The 9,628-nt window shown below is 37.0% G+C and overlaps 1 long non-coding RNA gene across 1 annotated transcript; it reads left to right on the top strand.

Annotated features, from left to right (window-relative positions):
* Positions 1 to 4,469: 4,469 nt before the first annotated feature.
* LOC133874757 (uncharacterized) lies at positions 4,470 to 9,046 on the top strand. Its single transcript, XR_009901368.1, has 3 exons — positions 4,470 to 4,978; positions 7,658 to 8,211; positions 8,434 to 9,046. It is a non-coding gene; the product is annotated as an uncharacterized LOC133874757 (long non-coding RNA).
* Positions 9,047 to 9,628: the final 582 nt, after the last annotated feature.

Genomic DNA, 9,628 nt, shown 5'->3' with positions numbered 1-9,628 from the left:
GAAGGCTAGTAACCTCAACTAAGGTTGAGGATGAAACCTTTCCATTGATGACACTCACACTCTTGTTATACTACTTACACATTTAATGTTATATCATATTTGTTGTTCAAGTTCCATTCATTTAATGCTTTATCTTTTGCAATGAATGTGGTTGGTGGCAGATATAGGACATTTAATGTGTTTCAACCGATGGATACATTGTTTTATCGGTTTGAATGATGATATCCATTGTGATTTGTTCATTGAATGGATACATTGGATGATTTGATTTCAAATGGGTACTCTTTGTGATTTATCTTTGAGTTAGATTCATTTAATGGTTCTAGAGTTTGTGGTTAAGAAATTTGAATGACATCCAAAGCTTAATGTTCTTTGGGTGTTCAAGTGGGAACCAAGAGTGTGAGTTGTTGGATTTGGTTTGGTAGATTCCTTAGCCTTAGTTCCTTTTTATTTGCATATTTCACTTCATCTCTTTGCTAAGTGTTTTTGTTCTTGTTCAACCCTCAAACCTTTGGAACTAGGTTGAAATGAGGTTGATTAAACAAGACACTGATTTTTAACCATTTCCTTGTGGATTCAACCTCGCACTTGCAAAACGCTATATTGCAAACGATTCGTGCACTTGCGAGTACTCATTAAAACTCACAACAGTACACCTTCTCTCTAGCTCGGTAACAATTCTGCTGAGATCTCCTGCGTCTTCCCGTCAGTCTCCGTGACGGTTGGCGCTTCCATTCCTTTGTTCTTGATTATTTTCTTCCCGAGAACGATCTCTTTGGTGATCGTCCTCCCTCCGAGCACTAGTGTTGCTGTTGCGATCTTCTTCCTTATGTCTATCCCGATTTACCTCAGGATGGGATTATCCCGGATTTCTGAGCAACTCTGCATTATGTTGTGTTCAAGTTACAATCTGAGCTTCTAGCGCTCCTATGCGGTCCTGATCTCCACCGCCCAGGGGAGGGAACAGTGGTGGAATCAGCTTCAGCTCTGATTTCCTTTGCCGGTTAGCTTGGCTTCTAGAGCATGTGTTCATCACCATTGCAACTTTTTTTTTTTTTTTTTTTTTTTATCAAGTATGAGAACAAATATTGATTCCCACAAACGGCGCCAAACTGTTAGTACAGTTTTCGGTATGGTGTGAACACGGCACGCTCTTCTATGTTCTTTAGGCTTTTCCAAGAATCTTGCAAAATTAGCAAACCTAAGAGACCCTTCCAGGGTCCTTACTCTGATACATGAGTTAGCTTCTGACAGATAAAGTCTGCTTAATTCTTAAAAGTTTAGTCTCTGTTTATACTTGGGGTTGGGGCCTATTTATAGGTTTAATGATGCTTACTATTATTAGGGTTTCGTCTTCTTTGGCTTGGGAGCGCCGTCAGAGTCTTATCTAGACTCGGGCTCCTCTTCCCCCCAATCTCGAGATTCTTTGGCAACGAATCCGAGACTAATCCGAATTTTATGGGATGCGGTTGATACCTGAGTTCTCGGGACATTCTTGTCCCCGGCATTAACTGGCTAAGTTGAATCTCGGTCTCGGGATGTTATCATCCCCGTGACCTAATCTGATTATACCTCCTGTCTCATATTCTCAGGAATAGCTGTCTGGTGTCTATCTCCCAGGATGGGACTATCCCGGGAGTCCTGCTATCTTGGCTGCTTAGTATCTATCTCTTGGGATAGGACGTTACCGGGAGTTCAGCAATTTCTCTTGCTTGGGCCGATGTTGACTTAAAGGCCGGTTTGAATTTAATTATTCCCAACATACGCCTTAATGAATGCTTTTCTCGATTGCTGCAAAACAATAAACGTAAGAAAATGAGCTTGCTGGGAGTGCCAGTTGGATCTCACTCCGATGTCTAACTCGATTTCTTGAGAGCAATTTGTATTGAGTGTAAAGTATAAAAATTAATGTCATTAATACCTGGTGGTGCTGGCCTATTTATAGGCAAGGCTCTAACTGTCATTCCAGATCAGGTAAGAGCTGATTCCGATATTTTCGGGATCAGAGCTATTATCGAGATTCAGAGCTTCCCGCAATGTTTTGAGAATCTCGGGATTAATTTATCTTGGAACTCCCTCCACACATGTCGAAATGTGATATCGTATAGGTTGAGACCCTCTAGGGAATACTTGTCTTTTGGATAACATGGTGTGAATTTTCTCCTAGCATCCTCAGGATTTGGCAATCCCAAGATATATTCAGTGAGCACTGTATTAGCAATGTATGTTAGTGACTGCATTTTGATGGGCTTTGCCTTATCGAACAATCTTTACGAGCTTGTGTCTTCATGGGCTTATATAGATTCGATAAGCCCATAACTCATTGGTGGTTGTGGGAATATTTCCCAACAATGGGAATATGGGATTACTGTGAATGTGTAAAAGAACAACAAAAATTTACTCAACAAGCTAGTGACCAACTCCATTTGCACTCCATTCTCTCTTTCTTCTTCTTCTTCTTCTTTTTCTCATTTTTCTCTTTTTTTTTTCTTTTTTTTTTTCTTTTTTTGTTTTTGCTTCGTAGATGAGACGAACAAGAACAACAAAAATTTTAGAGAAACCAAATACATAACAAGACAATAAAATAAATAAATAAATCTTAACAGCAATCAAAAGCATGCATTTTCACAACTTCAGGGGAATTCTTAAGATTGAGGAAATCAGTGGAAAAGCTATGAGTAGAGTTGGTTGCAGCGATTCATGGCAAAATGTTATATATGAGTGCATCTGAAGGCACTCTTATGTGTCTTAGAGTCTATTTGGCCCTATAATTTTGTCAAACAACGATTTTAAAGGCCAAATCGTAATTTTACCAAATAGTTAATTATGTTTTTAAAAAACATGTTTTCATATCGAACGTTTTGAAATCACTATTTTTTAAATCACACATTTCGAAAATCCAAATGGACTCTTAGTTTCTAACCAGTTTCTGAAGGAGTTGGCAAGACCATGATAAGACAAAACAAGCCGTAATGGAGTCCCCTTTAAGAACTGAAAGACAAAAAATAACATCAAGGATAGTAATGTTTGTGGCCTAGATTTAGATCTATTGGGAATTGGGGCGGCTAAGCTTGATGGCCCACAAAGAAGAGTCCAAATACTGCCTAGCAGTGAAAATGCCCAAGGAAACTGAGAACCCTTGTAAACGTAAGTCTTAGGGAGTCCCAAAACTGCAAGGATCCTCTCATTCCAACCAAGAGTCCTACCCCACCAAATTAACAAATCTCGGATACCTCATGATAAGGAAGAACTCACATAAAAACTCAATCCTGAAAGCCAAAGGATTGAGTTAGACCCAACTACAGTCTACAACATTCCTATAAAAGGAGGACGAAGTCCAAGTAAAAGGGGTTCATGATCTCTCCCAAAAACAAATATTTCATTCATAAATCCTTACTTTCCTATCTAAAATAAACTGACTCAAGCATTGGAGCTATCCCCCTCCGGACCATCCGCAGCAAGCTCTTATTCCCTATTATTATTTTGCATGAGCTCCCCAAAGACCGGACAATATGCTCACAATTTGGCGTCATTTGTGGAAACGAAATAGTTCTAAAGAACAAAAAAAAATAAAAAATTGTAATGGTGAGCACAAGATCAAGGAGTGCCCTCCAGAAAAACGACTCCTACCGGGGCTCAACCTCCCCTTGTGATGCCCCCTAGATGCCGTACTATGAGTAGGGATGATCATCCCAGAACCTCCAATGACCCTCAAGGATGGATCGCATAGTTGGAAGAACAAATTCTACAGATATCCAAAACCATGGATACCATGGCTATACAAAACGAGCTACTCCTGCTTCGGATCTCGAGGAATACTAGGTAGGAAGATCCTGTCCAAGGAGAAGATAATGAAAGTCAAGATAGAGAGACTGAAGACACGGAGGAAATTCAGCACAGTAGAGTGCACCACCGAGAAACCGAGTAGGGCTCACATCAGGCGACTACTCGAGACCATCAAACTAACAACCAAGAAGGTCAAAACCCAAAAGGGGTGAGAGACTTTGCAACCAAAATGAATGATCTAGAAGCCAACTATGATCATATGGTTAGGGACATGGCGTAGAAAATTCCTGACAGACAATCGGTGGTGGGCCTTCCTTTCACGGGACAGGTGATGAATTTCCCCCTCTTAAATAAATTCAAGTTCCCTTACATGACTCTGTTCGATGGAAATAGAGATCCAATAGATCGAGCACCTCGAGACCTATCGAGCCCATCTAATCTATAACACCTCAGAAAAATTTAAAATATTTTTATTATTATATGAGAACTCAAAGAAATATTTTTGAAAATTAAAAAGACACTAATAAAAATAAAATAAGATTCCTCATTTAATGTGGCTCATAGGTTGTAATGGCCTTCTCATCCGGACCAATTATTCGGCTCTCATTTTTTTCTTCTTATCCAATTTGGCTAGAGCCATAAAAAGGCCTATGAGTTAAACCACCTATTATTCACTAGCACCCACGTGGCAACAAAAAAGAGAAGCCTCTAAAAACAGAACCTAATCGTGTCCAAAACAAGAAAGTCTCTAGAAGATTTCTAAGCAGTAGACGAACCCAACGTGTCTTCCTCCATCTTCCACATTTTAGCTCCTCCTCCTACATGTTACAGAAAATCCATCGCCACCTTTCAGCCATCCTATAACACGTTGCAGAATACCAACGCGACATTGCAGTCATGCCTAACGTTATCAGAAGAAAACAGCCACGCCCATCTCCTCCTCCCTCTTATATAAACCAAACCAAGCCCCTCTCCTCTTCACTTCCTCAAGCTATCAATCGTGCGTTTTTTTAGAAAGAGAAGACCAGCAGACCAAAGAGAGAGATCGAGAGAAAGAAAGAAAGAACGAGAGAAGAAGAAAGAGAGGAGAGTGAGAGAGAGACCCAGTCGAGAGGAGCACCGAGAGAGTGAGAGATTCACCGGGAGAGAAAGGAGAAAAAGAGACTGATTTAAACGTCTGGGTTCCTTCAAGGTAAGTTTTCTTCTTCTCTAGCTTTTGGGATATGATTCTTGGTTGATTGGTGTTGGGTTTTTGTAGAAAACAAAATGGGGTATCGGAAATTCTTTGGGTATATTTAATTTCTTTTCTGTTGATTGCCGAATGGGTGTGGATTACGTTGCAAGATTTTGGAGGGATTTTCTAAATGGGTATTGTAATTTTGGGTCTTAATTTCTGGTTTGATTTTGATTTGTTTAAAGCCAAAACGGTATGGGTGTTGAAGGATTTTTGGGGATTTTGTTTTAGTGAAAGTTTTTAGAAAAACAGAATGGGTGTAGAATCTACTGCAATATTTGATTTTGGGGGAGGATTTCCTTTGTAGAAAAACTGAATAGGTGTGAAACCTATTTCTGGGTTGTTTTTCAGATAGAGGAACCGAAGGGGGATTGAGAATTTCTGAGTTTGGTTTCGAGATTTTTGTAGAACAACAAAGTGGGTCTTGATTCTTGGTTAAATTGTGTTTTGGGTTTTGTTTAATGTTGCTTAAATTCCAGTGATGGGTACCGAAAATTCTAGGTTTGCTTGTTTAGAAAATTTTCTTGAGATTAGATTCTGAGTTTGATTAGATTCTGAGTTGGATTAGTTTATTAATCTCATGGGTTGATTGGTTGCTGGAATGATGAACATATACCATAGAGGAAAACCGAATGGGTAATATGATTTGGGTTGAATTATTGAAAGATCTTGTAGAAAATTAAAGGAGTATAGTGACTTTGAGTTAATTTCTTGTGTTTTCCAAATTATAGCCGTATGAGTGTTGATTCTGTGGATTTGTATTGGTTGATCTCATGAGGAAACTTTTGGGTTATTTTGATGATTAAATGATAAGTATCCTGGACGTATTATCACTAGTGGCCAGTTGGTTTTTTTTTTTTTTTTTTTTTTTTTTTTTTTTTTTTTTTGAGTTATAGATTAGTTTGATTATGGTTGTACTTTGGGCATTTAGGAGTATTGCACACAGGTTAGAGAAAGAGTTTCTATGGAATTCTTAATTGATTTTTGATAAAACTATGTTCATACTTATGTTAAACCCTTTCAGTTCTTTAAAGAAATTCTGTAATAGGATTAGATAAAGCTACTACTTTAATTTCTGTTTTTGAGGGTTTATTAGAATGATTGACTTTAGTGTTTTGCTACTGACTTGAGCTACAAAAATCTGATCATGTTAATCTAAGATCTATTGTTAGGTATAAATCTACTGGTGTTTCTAACTAGGGAAATAATGCTTACTATATCTGAAATTTTAATATATCCAAGTTGGAAATTTTCAATCTGAGTTAAAGATAAAAATGGATTTTGATTTGTGTCATGCTCCATAATTTAATAGGTACTGACCTTGATGAAAACTAATTATAGAAGCCTAGTTCATTCATTTACTCTTTCATATATTTGTAGTTAAATAGCTATACCTGAATTTAAAATTTAAAATATAGCATATTCTAGGTTGTTCCTAGTTATACCTGTAGCTACCTTTGGCTTGTTATGTCTATAAAGAAAAATTAGATGATTCCTGTATTTCACATACATGAAATTTCTAATCTTACTTATTGAACAAGAAAAAAAAAAATGTCTACACGACAAACCTGTTAACCTACCGATATATATACACATAAGTCCTCTAGTTTTTAGCTTAAGAAATCATTTAAAGTTGTTAGTATAGGGATTTTCTTTTATATATGACAATATCTTGGAAAACATTGGTTTGATGCTTGCTGAAAATACAGTAGTCTTTTAGCTAATTCAATATATTATGCACCAAATCTGACTATCTTTTGAATATCCTTTAAATCTATTCTTGTGATCTAATCTAGGAAGGAGGTACTAGTTGCACTCAAAAAGCACCAAGTAAGGGAACATAACCTTAAAACCCCCAACAAATTTTATTAAAAACTTTTTCAAGAAAAAAAGTTGGGGATTTCCTAAAACTCTTTCATGCTTTGATACTACTTATATTTTCGTCATGATAACACTCTTATCATATAATGTGATTGGAATCTCATGTGATCATACATAGCTTATATTTGTTACATGAGCACCATATGAGCAAAGGATTATGAAATCATAGTTCTCAAAGGTATATGTTACATATGAGGAAAGGATGACATCATAATATATGTTATGAAATCATAGTTCTCAAAGGCATATGTTACATATGAGCAAAGGTTGATATCATAATACATATTTCACGTGTACACAGTTTTACCCTCGCGGCACCATTTCATAGATATCTGGATTATTCCACAGTTTTATAGGGTAGCATGGCAAACATACCAAATGACGTTTACGCGAAGGTGTGCGCTACCAGCTGGGGTGGCCTTCACCTAGGAAAGTTCCCACCCGGTACGACTCTCCCCTGTGACGACAGGATGGGCTCATAGTCGTATTTTGAGACGAGTCAAACGTGCGCCGCTCATGGTTAATTAGCAGATATTGGGCCAAGGGTGGATAAAACTTACACATTGAATTATTGTGCATTTGATCTAATTGCATCCTCTCTATCTATTCTTATCTTGAATTCTATCCAGGTTTTAAGGGAGTATACTGTTTATAGCTCAAATTCTAACCTGTATTTTTGTATATATACTGCCATTTATTTTGTTGTGTCCCTTACTGAGTTGTTAAACTCACCCATTTCCCCTACAAACTTTTCAGATAACACTATAGATCGGAGTCCTTTCTTCATGGATGGCGTAGACTCCTCCCTTAAGAGCATTAGACTGTTAGGGACCGACCTAACTTTTGTATTCTATAGTATAATTCTTTTTGAGATTCATGGCATCATTTTGTAACAACTAAAGAACTACTAATATATATAGCCTTGTGCTATTTCTGAATATATATATATATATATATATATATATATATATATGGATGATTTATAAGCTTAAGTTCACGTATCCCCTTATATCCCAAAACGGGGGCGTGACATAATCCTCCACGGAACTCCCGACGAAGTAACATGTTGAGCTTTCCCGCTCACACTCACTAACAGTGCCTCAAACTATAAATCTCCGGAATCCAGCTTTTCGAAGTACTTTCCGAGACACAATTAAGGTTCAAGACTAGAATTTTAACCTCAAATCATCTTGGAAATACAACTTCTCGGAGCACTTCCTGAGACACAATTAAGGTTCAAGACTAGAGTCTTAACCTCAAAGCATCTCAGAAATATAGCTTCTCGGAGCACTTCTTGAGACACAATCAAGGTTCTAAGACTAGATTCTTAACCTCAAAGAACCTCGCAAATACAGCTTTTTGAAGCACTTTTCGAGACACGATCAAGGTTCTAACACTAGAGTCTTAACCTCAAAGTATCTTGATGAGTGCCAAATATTGTGTATTTGGACCCCTTGATTTAAATTAGTTAGACCTTTAGCCTTGTTATTTTCTGATGCTTTGGTTAGTTTTTGAGTTTTTATGTTTTGTAGGTCAATAAGTGAGGAATGACAAAATTCATGTGGAATTGCTTGGAAAATTTGGAAGTTCTGAAGAACTCGATCGATCGAACTTAAATTCGATCGATCAAATTTTGCCCGAAATCGATCGATCGAAATTTTTTAGAACTTACTTTTGTAGAAGCGCACTAGAACACCCAATTAGGAGCTTCTCCATGACAAAAAACAGTTCTCCCTCTGATTTTCGCAGCAGAACACGCTGGTTTCGTGACATTAGTTGTCTCTAGCAAGAGAGTAACCCTATAGGAGGTTAGAGGAGTCATTTTACATGTGTTTTTAGCCCTAATTTCCTTCTATAAAAGCTATAGCCATGCCTCCTTGTTTGAGAGTTCAGAGAACAGTAGCTAGAATTTATTTCTTGCATTTTGTAGTTGATTTCAGTAGCTCTTTTCTTTAGACATTTGTCTTTGTAAAGCTTTTCTTTTATTTCAATGTTTGTTCTTCATTTTCTTGTGGTGTTCTTAGTCATGGAAGGCTAGTAACCTCAACTAAGGTTGATGATGAAACCTTTCTATTGATGACACTCGCACTCTTGTTATACTACTTGCACATTTTATGATATATCATATGTGTTATTCAAGATTCATTCATTTAAATGCTTTATCTTTTGCAATTAATGTGGTTGTTGGTAGTTATAGGACATTTAATGTATTTCAACCGATGGATACATTGTTTTATTGGTTTGAATGATGATATCCATTGTGATTTATTCACTAAATGGATACATTGGATGATTTGATTTCAAATGGGTACTCTTTGTGATTTATCTTTGAATTGGATTCATTTAATGGTTCTAAGGTTTATGGTTGAGAAACTTGAATGACACCCTAAGCTTAATGTTCTTTGGGTGTTCAAGTGGAAACCAAGAGTGTGAGTTGTTGGATTTGGTTTGGTAGATTCCTTAGTCTTAGTTTCTTTTAATTTGCATATTTCATTTCATCTCATTTATTTAGTCTTTTGTTCTTGAATCAATTCTCAAACCTTTGGAACTAGGTTAAAATAAGGTTGATTAAACAAGACACCAATATTTGACCATTTTCCTGTGGATTCGACCTCGCACTTGCACACACTATATTGCAAACGATTCGTGCGCTTGTGAGTACATTTAAAACACATATCATATCTCAAAAATCATAGCTTTACGGAGCATTTTCCTAGACATAATCAA

Source organism: Alnus glutinosa, chromosome 8, assembly GCF_958979055.1.
Source record: "Alnus glutinosa chromosome 8, dhAlnGlut1.1, whole genome shotgun sequence".
Taxonomy (NCBI): Eukaryota; Viridiplantae; Streptophyta; class Magnoliopsida; order Fagales; family Betulaceae; genus Alnus; species Alnus glutinosa.
This window is presented reverse-complemented; position numbering and strand designations above follow the sequence as displayed.